The 12,649-nt window shown below is 35.7% G+C and overlaps 1 long non-coding RNA gene across 2 annotated transcripts in view; it reads left to right on the plus strand.

Moving 5' to 3' along the window:
• LOC127551808 (uncharacterized) overlaps positions 1-12,649 on the plus strand; it is a 127,050-nt gene that overhangs the window by 18,775 nt on the left and 95,626 nt on the right. The window contains exon 2 of one of the 2 annotated variants that reach the window (XR_007951174.1): positions 10,056-10,157. The exons of the other annotated variant lie outside the window; for it this stretch is intronic. This is a non-coding gene — a long non-coding RNA (uncharacterized LOC127551808). The remainder of the gene's footprint in view (positions 1-10,055; positions 10,158-12,649) is intronic. 2 annotated transcript variants of the gene reach the window in all.

Consider the following 12,649-nt stretch of genomic DNA (forward strand, 5'->3'; position numbering starts at 1 on the left):
CCAAACCCTCCAAATTCCTTTGTGGGGCCAGCTTCTCAGTGGAAGTTTTGCTTGACTGTCCATTTCTATGTTTGAGCTGAGATCACAATATATACAATCTGGGTAATTGCAAAGAAAAATAATCCCTCCTCCTTTTAAATCAGGTGTTAAAAGTACTTTCATCAGGGCCCAGTGTTGCTGACAGGAGCAGCCTTCCAGCATTACTTAAACACTTCAAAGGGTAGAGGTAAGCTTTCTTCTGGTAAATTAGGAGTTCCTCACCTCTCTTTTCTTCTATTTTCTTCCTCTTACCCCACAAGCATGACTGTTGCTACGGGTATAGGTCAACCCCAGAGACTGAAAATATTGATGCTTTTGCAACCATCTTGTTGTTAAGACCTTGATGGAGGCTAAAAAAAGCTTGTTTGTCAATTCAAGCTTTTGTATTCTGCATCTCCCAGAGCAGGTTAATTCCCTAAAGTTAGGGCTTTTTTTTTTTTTTTTGTTATTGTTGTTGTTGTTGTTGTTGTTGTTTTGGTCTATGTATCTCCAGCACCTAGCACAACGTGGGCATGTAAGGTCTATTGGATTGAGTTGAATTTTAATTGTAAAGTCAGAAATGACCAAAAACTAAATGGAGATATTAACAGTAGTAAATTCTGGGTCCATTTCCACAAGATAAATGTTTACCAACTGTATATTTCTATTTGGTCCAAAATGATCTAGGGTTTTGGTTTTCTCCACATTACTCAGGGTATGCCTCCAAAGCAGAGATTCTTAACTTTTGATCTCTGTACTTGTTTTAAAACATATTTTGATATCTGCATTTCAGTTTAATATGTTACCTTTGTAATCTTATATATTTTTATTCATTTAGGATTATTTTTCTGAAAAAGGGAATTTTTGGCTTCACTAGACTGACAAACAAATTTATACTCTAAAAGAGTTAAGGACTTTTGGTCTATATCACTGCCAGCAAAACATCCAGGGACCTGGCCCATATTCTCCAATAAATCCCTCCAAATTATCTCCTTAAATGACTTAATCTCTCTTTGCCTCAGTTCCTCAACTATAAAGTAGGGATGATAAGAGTAGCTACCTTGCCAGTTTGTTGTGAGGGTCAAACAAGAAAATAGTTGTAAAGTTTTTAGCATAGTGGCTGGCATATAGTGGGTGCTATATAAAAGCTTATTCATTTTTTGCTTTCACATTTGAGGTTCAAATTAAATTTTAATAAGCATTTATGGTCTACAATAATGTGAAAATCATTATGCTATAAACTGGAGAGATATAAAAGGCAGAAAACAAACATTTATTAAGTGCCTACTATGTGCTAGGCAATGTGCTAATTGCTTTGTGACAGAAATTGTGATTTGCTTAGTGTCATAGAGCTAGTAAATAACTGAGATTAAATTTCTCTCGGGTCTTCTAGATTTTTTTTATCCATGATAAAATCTTTCTGCTGAAGATTAATTAATATCAGTCTTGCTTGAACATTTTTGCTTAGTATGATAGAATACTCTGATCTGAATAAAATGTTTCATCAATTTACAAAGGAAAAGTATCTTATTTGAATGTTTAAAACCCACAATCTCTGCTTATGTGTTCTAGTTCATTCTTTGCCAAAATCTATATTTTGTTTGCATTAAGTCTATGTCTATAGTGGCAATGAATACTTTGTTAGTAAGATCTCCTAGTCTCATCAACTTCTTTAGCAATTCTTTCATAATACTTATTTACCTAAGAGTTGGATGAAGGGAAGAAATAGAAATGGAGACACCATGTATTCATGAACATATGGTGGCTAAGTGGAAGAGAGGGCTAATTTTTTTTTTTTTTACAGTTCTTCATCGTCACTAAGAAACTTCCAGTTGTGAGGAAAGAGACCAAAGGGATATGAACTTAACCTTTTCTATGCACACTCAGTTCTAGCTAAGAATGCACACTCAGCAGCCAATTAAAATAAATACTTTTTATTACTGCATATTAAGCTTCCAAGAAACAGTTAGAGGTTACCTGAGAGTGTTCTCCAATGGGGGTTGGGAGGGAAGCTCCTCCATCATACATGCTTACTAAACCTCCATGTGAGATGGAACCAGTCACAGAGGATTATGCTTACTCTAAGGATTTGGTTCTCATTGGTCAGATCTGTATTACATAAGCACCAAAGCTAGTGCAATTGACATTTTTTTGAAAAAGATTGTTTTCCAGTCTTTCATAAACTACTCTGATCCTAGACACTAAACTATTTGCAATGAAAGAAATTATTTTTCTCTCTGTTTCATTTCTAAGATTCTAAATGAGTGTCAGGAGCAATACTTTGATGAATTAGTGCTCTCATGGTCATCTCTGCTTTTGCTTGGGCTATTACTCCAAATCTACATACTTCTATCTGATAGAAATTTTTCAAATATAAACCTCCTGTATCCTACCTCAGTTTCTTTACTTTTGTAGTGTTCTTTACTTTCTCAAATTATGCTGCATAATTGACACATATACTTTTTTAGACATGACCAGTGTAGACATTTGTTTTGCTTGATTCTACATACATAAAGCAGGAGATTTTCCTCCAAGTACTTTAATGTTTTATGGATACCAGTCCAACTCTTGGGCTGCTCATCTATTCTCCTTCACTTTTGCTATATAACAAATCTATTTACTTTTGAATATATGTTTTTTGATTATGTCTTTCATACCACTTACTATTTTTAGTTCATGACTTAACCTATCATACTCACCATATGTCTCCCCATAGACCTCTTGGGAATAGTATCAGCCCAAATAAGTATGGTGCCATAAAATTTAAAAAGCATTTTCTTTAACAATCTGAACATTATTATTCCCATTTTTAAAAAATGAGGAATCAGGTACAGAGAAGCTAATAAATTTGCCCAAGGTCACATGGCTAGTCAATGTTGAAGTTAAATTATGATCTTGGGACTCCATGTTCAGCTCTTTCCATCATACAGTGCTTTCTGGAAACTTCAATTACCAAGATTAGTGAAAGTTGCAAGATTAAGTGGGGAAGTTGAAGTCAAGTTGGGTATAATTTGGATTACATGAGATAAGGTCAGGATACCAGGTTCAAGATATGCAAGGGAGGTGGTAGTAGATCAGAAATAGAAAGTTCTGGTCATTTGGATCAGAGATCACTTCAAACAAAGACAGTTCAGTACTCTGGACAGGTCTCTGAAAGTTTAGATGATGTGGTAAGTTCTGAGGGTACACTAAAATTGTGTATCTTCATAGTCCTATACCTACTGGATAGCTTTTGATCTCTTTCTAGAACATCATGATTTTTTTATTTTGGTTTATTTTTTTTTAAGTAACCAACCATTGTTTTTTGTATTATGTAAGGTATAACCCCATGAACTGGTGAATCATCTTCATCTTCCCAATAATTTTCAGTGTCTGTGTCACATGGGAACACCAAGTCTTCTGGTCTGATGAAATCTCTAAAAGGACTTTGAATGCTAGGACTTCAGAAAATTGAGATTCCATTTCTCTTCGGCACTGTACACTTCATTCTCTGAAAGGTCTTTTTCCTAATCCAGAAACAGGAATTCAGTTTAGAACAGTTGACACTGACATCCTAGTCAATTCCCAGGACTGAGCATCATATCACAGTTTCACATTTAAGTACTAGAACTGTGAGAGGAGTGTATTGTTTAGTGGTCTAAGCTGAATCTTCACAAATTGAAAATTTGTAAAGTTAAATTCTAGTATAGCATAGTATAATTAATTATAGTCATAGAATCTGGCTTTAACTTTTGGTTTTTCTACTTACTACTTATGTGATCTTGATCAAGTCATTTTAATTCTCTCAGTCTTACTTTCCTTATAAGTTAAATGAGAAGGATTAGATGTGGTGATCTCTAGGGTTCCTATAAAATTAAATCTATTAAGACAGTTTACTGATATAAGATGTGAATTGCTTATCATTTCCACACACAAGTTTCTCCAACTAAAAATGAGTCTGATGAATCTTAATTTTAATTTTCTTACTAGAGATTTGCACTCCTTGACCCAAATGTCCACAATTAGAAAGTACTTAGAATATTATAAAGTTATGTTATATGTATATATAAATATATATTTATAATATAGATAAAGTAATAATATATACACAACATAATGTGAGCTTTTGAGTGCAGTTGCTATCATTATTTTTGTCTTTGTACTCCCAAAACTTAGTATGGTACAAACAGATAGTAGATACTAATAAATGCATTGCATGCAGAGTGAAAACATGCCTCACAATGAAAATTGATGTCCTGCAGTCTTGCCCTTTACCCTGAGATGTCTCCTCCTTCTGTTCCTAAAATATAACTATTTTGTTCCTGAGCAACGTTTTAGGCAAAGAATTTGACTAAAAATAGCAGCTCCCCCTGGCTCTGCTATAGCTACATCTGTCAGCAGCTCTCCTCAGGGTTTTGTAACTCAGCCACAAGTGTAAGCAGCAGGCTGATACTTGTCATGGGAGCTGAGTTTATTGAAAGTTATTTTTTTTAAATAAAAAACTCCACCTTCTTAACAAATTCAGCTACAGGGAATGTGTCTGCTAATAAACTAAACACCAAGATGAGGTGTCTGGGTGGGGAACAAGCTCAGGAGAGTTAAGAAAGATAGAGACCTTTAAGGAAAAAAAAAACTTTAGCAATTGATTTTTACTGAAACCAAATAAAAAGGTTTTCTGATAACCTCTTTTGATATGATCCCATCCCCATGTCCCCAAACTTTGGTGTGGAAAGGGACATTAAACATATTTTATGACTTCACCATAGTCTTAGATGTACCTGCCAGATTCAACTAAGCTCTCTCATTATGTTCCCATTGACCATAAAAGGTAGGATCTCAACTAGCTCAGTCTCAGACAACAAATAGGCTGTGAGCCAAACCTCATCACAGAATACCTGTACTAGAGAGTTCTACTACCCAGCTGCTCTCTGAAGACTTCCCACTTGCTACAGCACATGTATATCAGCAGAACCTCATTCAGGGAATGCAGATAAGACAATTTGAGTCAATAATCATTTATTAAATATCTGATATCAGCAAAATGGTCCTATCTTGAGCCAGAGGGACTTGCTTTCAGGGAAAACAAAACGCTCATTCAGAAAAAGGAAAAGGAGAGGGTCCTGTATAGCTGCAAGTATAGCATGAGTTGGTTTCCAGCATTTCAACCCAGAGCTAGTTTTCCCTGTAGTTTGCTCTCAACGCTACCCAATTAGAAAACCACAATGAACAGAGCCAACAGGAATGTATAGAACAGAACCAGCAAGGATATTGAGCTCATTGGCTTGCTCTTTGAGTGCTTTCTACCTCATGATAGCCAGATGCTCTGCTTTGCCCCACTGATAACTAACTGGTATGAAGTCTGACTCTCAGGAGACCTGTAGTATCTGGCAGGGACAGCTGAAACCACGTGGGTGGTCTGTCCCTTTCCCACTGGCCTGCCTATTGGCTAGTCTCCAAATACAGAAGGGAATACTAAGCCAGGTACTTAACTCATGCTGCTGCTTTCATCACGTATCCACACCTGAACTGTTCTAAAGTTTATTTGTTCTGACTTCCTTTCAAAAATTAAATGAAAATAAAGTGAATTACAATGTTAATTGTAAGTTTAAGTTATTAGAAAAGTCAATAACAGGGAAACTGCCTAGATTTTGGTCAACTATATGAAAACAATGAAATCATTAGGACTTTTAGCCTATGGATCTGTAAATGAAGTGCCTGAATAAGGTTCAGAAGTGAATTTTACCCAAATGGGAGGACTGAACTGGAAGGGAAAGAGTGTCCAATTTCATTTTCTACAACTGCTTTGGGTTCATTTGGGCATTAACTCATGGCTTGATGAATGGAACCTGATCAATGAGGTCAATGTAATTGGATTTGGAGTTATTGGATTTACCTTTATTATTTACTGCTCATATGATCTTGGGCAGTCATTCTTCTCTAGTCCGAACTCCTAACTTTTCTTCCAGACTTTGTCTATGATCAATTCCTTCTGGGGGGACTTTGGTTTGAAAAACTACTTTCCTCACTCTGAAATTAATTAAACCATTTGGCTCCTGATACACCTGCCTCTGCCCTGCTTTGTTTGGTTCTGGCCATTCACAGGTTAGAAACCAGAACGGTCTGGACTACGTTTAAAATTCTCTTGACAGTGTGTATTTTTTTTTTTTGCTTGTATTTGTATTCCTAACACTTAGCTCATTGCCTAGCACATATTAAGTGCTTGATAAATGCTTGTTGACTTCTGTCTTTGGTTTCTAGAGAAACTCTAGGCTTTGCAAATAAGCCTCATTCCCTTAGGACATTAGGTAAGAAAATTCTCAGCTAATCTATCAATGCACATTTATTAATTATCTATTATGTACCAGGCACCATGGTAAGTGCTAGGGATGTAAAAAGAAGTACAAAACAGTCTCTGTCCTCAAGGAGCTCACAGTCCAAAAGGGAAGATAACCAGAGAACAATTATGTATAATAAGCTACATATGGGGAAAATAGAAAATAATTAATAGCAGGATAGCACTAAAATTAAGAGGAGTTTGGAAAGGATTTCTGCAGAACATTGGATTTTAGTTGGGAATTAAAGGAAGCCAGGGAAGTTATTATAATGTCAAAGATGACACTTAGAAAATGATTGTGTAAGTCCATAGTTCTACCCTCTGTCTCTCCCACCAAATCCTATTCTTGCCTTCTTCCTTAAAGGAATAATTACTTTTAAATGATACTACAGGGTGTGGCACAAATTTCTCACGCTGGACAATTTCTTGCCTTGAGATATTCTCCTCTTACCATCTCCCTTCCACATGTCAAATGACCTCTTCATTAACTTAATTTCAAGCTTTCGTGATATTCATGACTGGTTCTTTTGGTTCAATATATTAGCATATTAGTAATTTTGGAACATAAAAGAAACTTTCTAAAATAATAGATTAAAATATCAGCAGCCATTTGTTCACACAGAGAATGAAAGTGCCATTTTATTATGTGTAGTATAAATTAAAGATTTAATTTTCTTTTTAAAGATAGTGCTATCATTTTCACCAGTCAGGTAAAATATTTTAGAAATGCTTTTTTTCTTTTTTCCATTTACAAGCTTGACAAATATTATAATTCACTTGATGAATATCCCATGTGAATATGAGGTGTTTCAGTGGGAGTATTTAACCCACACCATCATACGTACTATCTTCCATAAACCTACCCAAAGAAAGAGAACAACTTTGGTAATTAACCAATAAGGGAGTACCTTATGTGATTTTGTCATGAATGGCATTTTTGAGTGGTTAATCAAGGTTTCTCTGACACATGAATCTTCTCTAATATATATGCAATTTTGTCATGTGCCAAGTTGTCTATGTTCAAATAGCTTGAAAAAAAGAAACTTTTCCTACTCGTTTCTTAATTTTAGTCTAGAAGTTGATATCATGTAGACTTATCCAACCATTTTGGAGAGCAATTTTTTTTTCATCTGAGGTAATTGGGGTTAAGTGACTTGCCCAGGCTCACACAGCTAGGAAGTGTTAAGTGTCTGACACCAGATTTGAACTCAGGTCCTCCTGACTTCAGAGCTGGTGCTCTAACCACTGAACCACCTAGCTGCCCCCAGGAGCAGCCCAAAAGTCTATGCCCAAAGGGCTATTCAACTGTGCCTACCCTTTGATCCAGCAATGTTTCTACTGGGCTTGTATCCTAAAGAGATATTGAAGAAGGGAAAGGGACCTATAAGTGCAAAAATGTTTGTGGCAGCCATTTTTGGAATAACAAAGAACTGAAAACTGAGTGGATGCCCATCAGCTGGGGAATGGCTGAATAAGTTATGGTATATGAATGTAATGGAATATTATTGTTCTATAAGAAATGACCAGCAGGATGATTTCAGAAAATCCTGGAAAGACTTACATCAACTGATGCTTATTGAAATGAATAGAACCAATAAAACATTGCGTACAACAACAAAAAGATTATATGATGAACAACTGTGATGGACTTGGTTCTTTTCAACAAATGAGATGATTCAAGGCAATTCCCATAGACTTGTGATGGAAAGAGCTGACAGGATCGAGAGAGAATTATGGAGACTAAGTGTGAATCAAAGCATAGAATTTTCATCATTTTGTTGTTGTTATTGTTTGCTTGTTTTTTTCTCACTTTTCCCCTTTTGATGTGATTTTTCTCACATAGCATGACAAATGTGAAAATATGTTTAGAAAAATTGCATATACTTAACCTATATCAGATTACTTGCTGTCTAGGGGAGGGGAGAGTGGTAGAGGGAGGGTGAAAAATTTGGAACACAAGGTTCTGCAAGGATGGATGTTGAAAACTATCTTTGTATATATTTTGAAAGATAAAAAGTTATTATATTAAAATATATTTATCACCCAAACAAAAAAAGTTGATATGAAATATTCCTTGAATTTACTAAAAGGAAAACCTGTAGCTCTAAATCAGTCATTCTGCATTTCATTTTAGTAGAAGGAACACTATCTCTAGAGTCAGAGATCCAGGCTTAAATTCAATATCTAACATCTTACAAATGTGATAATGGACAACACTTATCATACCTACTTCTCACTTTCCTAAACTGTGAAATGGTAAGTTTGGATGAAATTGCCTTTGAAGTCCCTTCCAAGTCTGGATCTATGATCTTATAAAATTCCCTAGCTCCATTTCAATTATTTTTAATCAAATTCAATATATTACATATATATGTATATATATTACATATACACATTGCACACATTAACTCTATCTGCTCAAGCAGTGCTCAGTTTCATTGCATGAACTTCCAATATGCCATGAAAATGGCAGTCCAAATAGAAACACTGTTGGGTGTCTCTTGCATCCTTCCTAATGAGGTCTTGAAATACCTATACCATTGAAATTTCCTCTTAGTTGATTTTTACGACTCCAGTACCTTTTTATTCTAATTCATCTTCCACTCAGCTGCCAAAATGATTTTTTAAAATTACGGGTTTTACCATGTCATCCACCCACTCCTCCTCCAACTAAATAAACTCCAGAGATTTCCTCAGTTCAAATCTAAACTCCTAAGTAGGTCACTCCCTTTTTTTTTTTACTCTTCTTTCTTTATATCATCACTCTCAATGGGCCTGCTACATTGTCTTACTTGTTCTGTATATGTTATGCTCAGTTTTATGTCTCTATGCCTTTGTGTTGAGTTCCTCCCGTGCTCCTCTTCCCTCTGACTCTCAGAATCCCTGGTTTGCTTCAATTTTCAGCTCAAAGCTATCTTTTATGGGAGATCTTTTCAGGTGTCCTATTATATTGCTTCTTCCTTCTAAAACAGCCTTGTACTTAATCTTTATATGTTTGACTATAAAGCTCCCCTCTCTTTTGAGACGAAGTCTTCCTAAATTGCTCAAGCTGGAAGAGCTATGAATGGCTCTGATCTTTTTTGGGTGGCACAGGAGCTTTGACCAGCTCCATGTCTAACCTGAGCCTCTCTTCAAGCAATCTGGTAGCTCTTCTCTCTTTGTATTCTAGGCTCAAGATAATCATATTGAGGCCTTACTTAGTGTAGACATTTTATTTTATTTGTACTTTTGCTCAGAACTCCTACCTGACAATATCTACCCTAGCTTGTCTGGTTTTCTATTTATACTTATTTTTACATGTTATTTTACACATTATAATGTAAGATACTTGAGGGCAGGTCTTATTTTTGCTTTTGCTTTGTTTTACTAGCACTTAACCCTGTGCCTGGGATATAGTAAAGTCTTTAGAAACACTTGGAGATCAGGTTGTTTACTTACTCACTGCGTGGAATTCCCTCCATTCCTGATTGTCCTAATGGTATGACTGATTGGGAACTTATCTCTGCCACATGGTTCATTGGAGTCATTGCTTTACATATACTTGAAGTCTCTTATGGGAGCACCTGGGAACTTTTCCAAATAGGAACTCCAAAAATATCTTGCCTTTGTAAACCATGGGCACATGTCGTTTCATAAACATTTCTCATCCCTGAGAGGTTAGACCTTTAGGGAACCAGAAATGCCATCTTCAAATGACTCTACTTCCCACTGCTTTATACTACAGGACATCATGACCATTACCAGAGATGAACATGCAAGATATTTTCCCATGGGCTTCTTGAAGAGCCAGCAAAACTTCAGACCATCTTGATGGACACTCACATCTGTAAGCATTGGGGTCAGCTACCATTCATGAATACAAAGATGCTTACATTCCATATATGACAAATGCTAGTAACAAGTAGCTGTTTCCCTCCCCACCCTACTACTTTTCTCCACTCCATTCTGGGGACACTAATTTAATGCTTGAAATAGTGCTCATAACATTTCAGAATCATGATATTTCAGCATGCTAAGGGACACTTATACGTAGTGCTCAGAGCATTTTCCTAGTCTATTGTGGTTTGGGATTAGGGATTGTGTTTGTCTTGTTTAAGGGTATATTAAAGTATAAGAATCAGAGACAGAAACCCAGACCAGAATCTTTTGTCTTGTCTTATTTTATGTTGTCTTGTCCTATTTTTTCTCTCTTCTCTTCTCCCCTCTCTCCTCTTTTCTTCTTTCTCTTTCATTTAATCCCTGTCTAATTCTGGGACAGTCATTTTTATTAAAGCTTTTTATTTTCAAAACATATGCAAGGATACTTTTTCACCATTGACCCTTGCAAAACCTTATGTTCCAATTTCCCTCCCTTCCCTACACCCCCTCTTCTAGTTGGCAAGTAATTCAATATATGTTAAACATGGTAAAAATATATAAATCCAATATAGGCATATGTATTTATACAATTATCTTGCTTCACAAGAAGAATTAGATCAAAAAGGGAGAAAAAATGAGGAAAAAAAAAAGAAGTGAAAATGCTATGTTGTGATACACACTCAGTTCCCACAGTCCTCTCTCTTGGTGTAAATGGCTCTCTATATCACAAGATCATTGGAACTGATCTGAATCATCTCCTTGTTGGAAAGAGCCACATCCATCAGAATTGGATCAATGTATAGTCTTTTTGTTGCCATGTATAATGATATCCTGGTTCTACTCATTTAGCATCAGTTCATGTAAGTCTCTCCAGACCTCCCTGAAATCATCCTGCTGATCATTTCTCATAGAACAATAATATTCCATAACCTTCATATACCATAACTTATTCAACCATTCTCCAAGTGATGGGCAACCATTCAGTTTCCAGTTTCTTGCCACTACAAAAAGGGCTGCTGGGCAAATCTTTAACCTTCCATTTCCTTATCTATAAGATGAGGAGATATGTACATAACCTACATGGGTGGGTGAAGGTGAGGATGGGTTGGTACTGTTCTTCCCAGTGTTTTGGGGCTTGGATGTTGCTTGTGGTTAGGATACTGATCCTTTTGATAACAACTGTGAAGAACAAAGACTGGAAAGGCAAGATAGAGAAAGATCGAGGAAGGCCTTGGATGCTAAGCTTGGAAATTTGAACTTTACTTGGGAAATGATAAAGAATTAAGAAGAAAATCACAATATCTATGTTTTAAGGTGTTGAGCTAGATTTTCTCTGTTATAACTTCTAGTTGTATATCTATGATCCTTTGAAGTAATTATAAGGGGAGAGAGTAGAAATTTCATTAAAATCTTTTTTTTACCTAAATGGTTGTTTAGCCATGGTATTCCCATACTGTTTTTATATAGTTAATTTTTTGAGCCTGAGTATAGCACTTAACATTTATAGTCATGATAGGACATTTTATTACATATGACCCATTTATATCATCCAATTATGCTATACAACTTGTGCTTTTGTGACTTGGATAAGGATGCCATCTATGCCTTGATTCCAGTAAATTCCAGGATTTTTTAACAGAACAGAACTGTGGAATTCTAATGGAAGTTTCTTTTAATTTTTATATTGATCCACTTTTTAGGTATGCTATGTCAGTGATGAATTCCTCTCAAAGTACTTAATTCAGTCTATTAACATTTATTTACATAACTATCTTTAGCTCAGTATCTACAAAGTGAGCATTATGGTGTTGTCAAATGCCTTGCTGAAAACCCGTAATGCTAAAGATGTTTTTCTATATCAGTCAAAATATAAAATATAAACTGTCAAAAAAAAAAGAAATGAAGTTTGTTTTGTAGAAATTATTTTTGAACCTATGAAGGTTCATCATAATTTCCCCTTCCACACTTTTTTCCCTTTGCAATATTCATTAGCCTATTATGTTATAAAGTTCTTTGATGACCTTGAACCAGAATTTGCCTCATTGCAGTTCCTATTTTAATTTTCTGGAGGCAAAAGCCTATCTATGTCACTTTCCACATGAACATTTTTCAGATACTTGAAGATCCCTGTCATGTCCTTCTTCTGATCCCACCAAATACTCCCTTCTCCAAATTAACCATTCCAAGTTCTTATTACCCTTGAGCTGTCTTCCTTATAATTTCAAGCCAAAGAATCTTAAATTTGCTTTTTCTGAACTCTTTGAAATCTGTGCTTTTAAAGTCTAGGAGAGATGGCAGACTATCCACTGGAGAAGCAACCTTGTTTTATAGTGGAGTCAGGTAAGGTAGTCTGTCCTCCCTTATATTTTCTATTGCCACTAACAATTGCCCAGGTCCTGCAGTTTCTCGAGGTAGGGACACATACCCTGCTGCATGTACACACATGAAAACAGTTGGCCC

The sequence above is a fragment of the Antechinus flavipes genome, chromosome 2, assembly GCF_016432865.1.
Source record: "Antechinus flavipes isolate AdamAnt ecotype Samford, QLD, Australia chromosome 2, AdamAnt_v2, whole genome shotgun sequence".
Taxonomy (NCBI): Eukaryota; Metazoa; Chordata; class Mammalia; order Dasyuromorphia; family Dasyuridae; genus Antechinus; species Antechinus flavipes.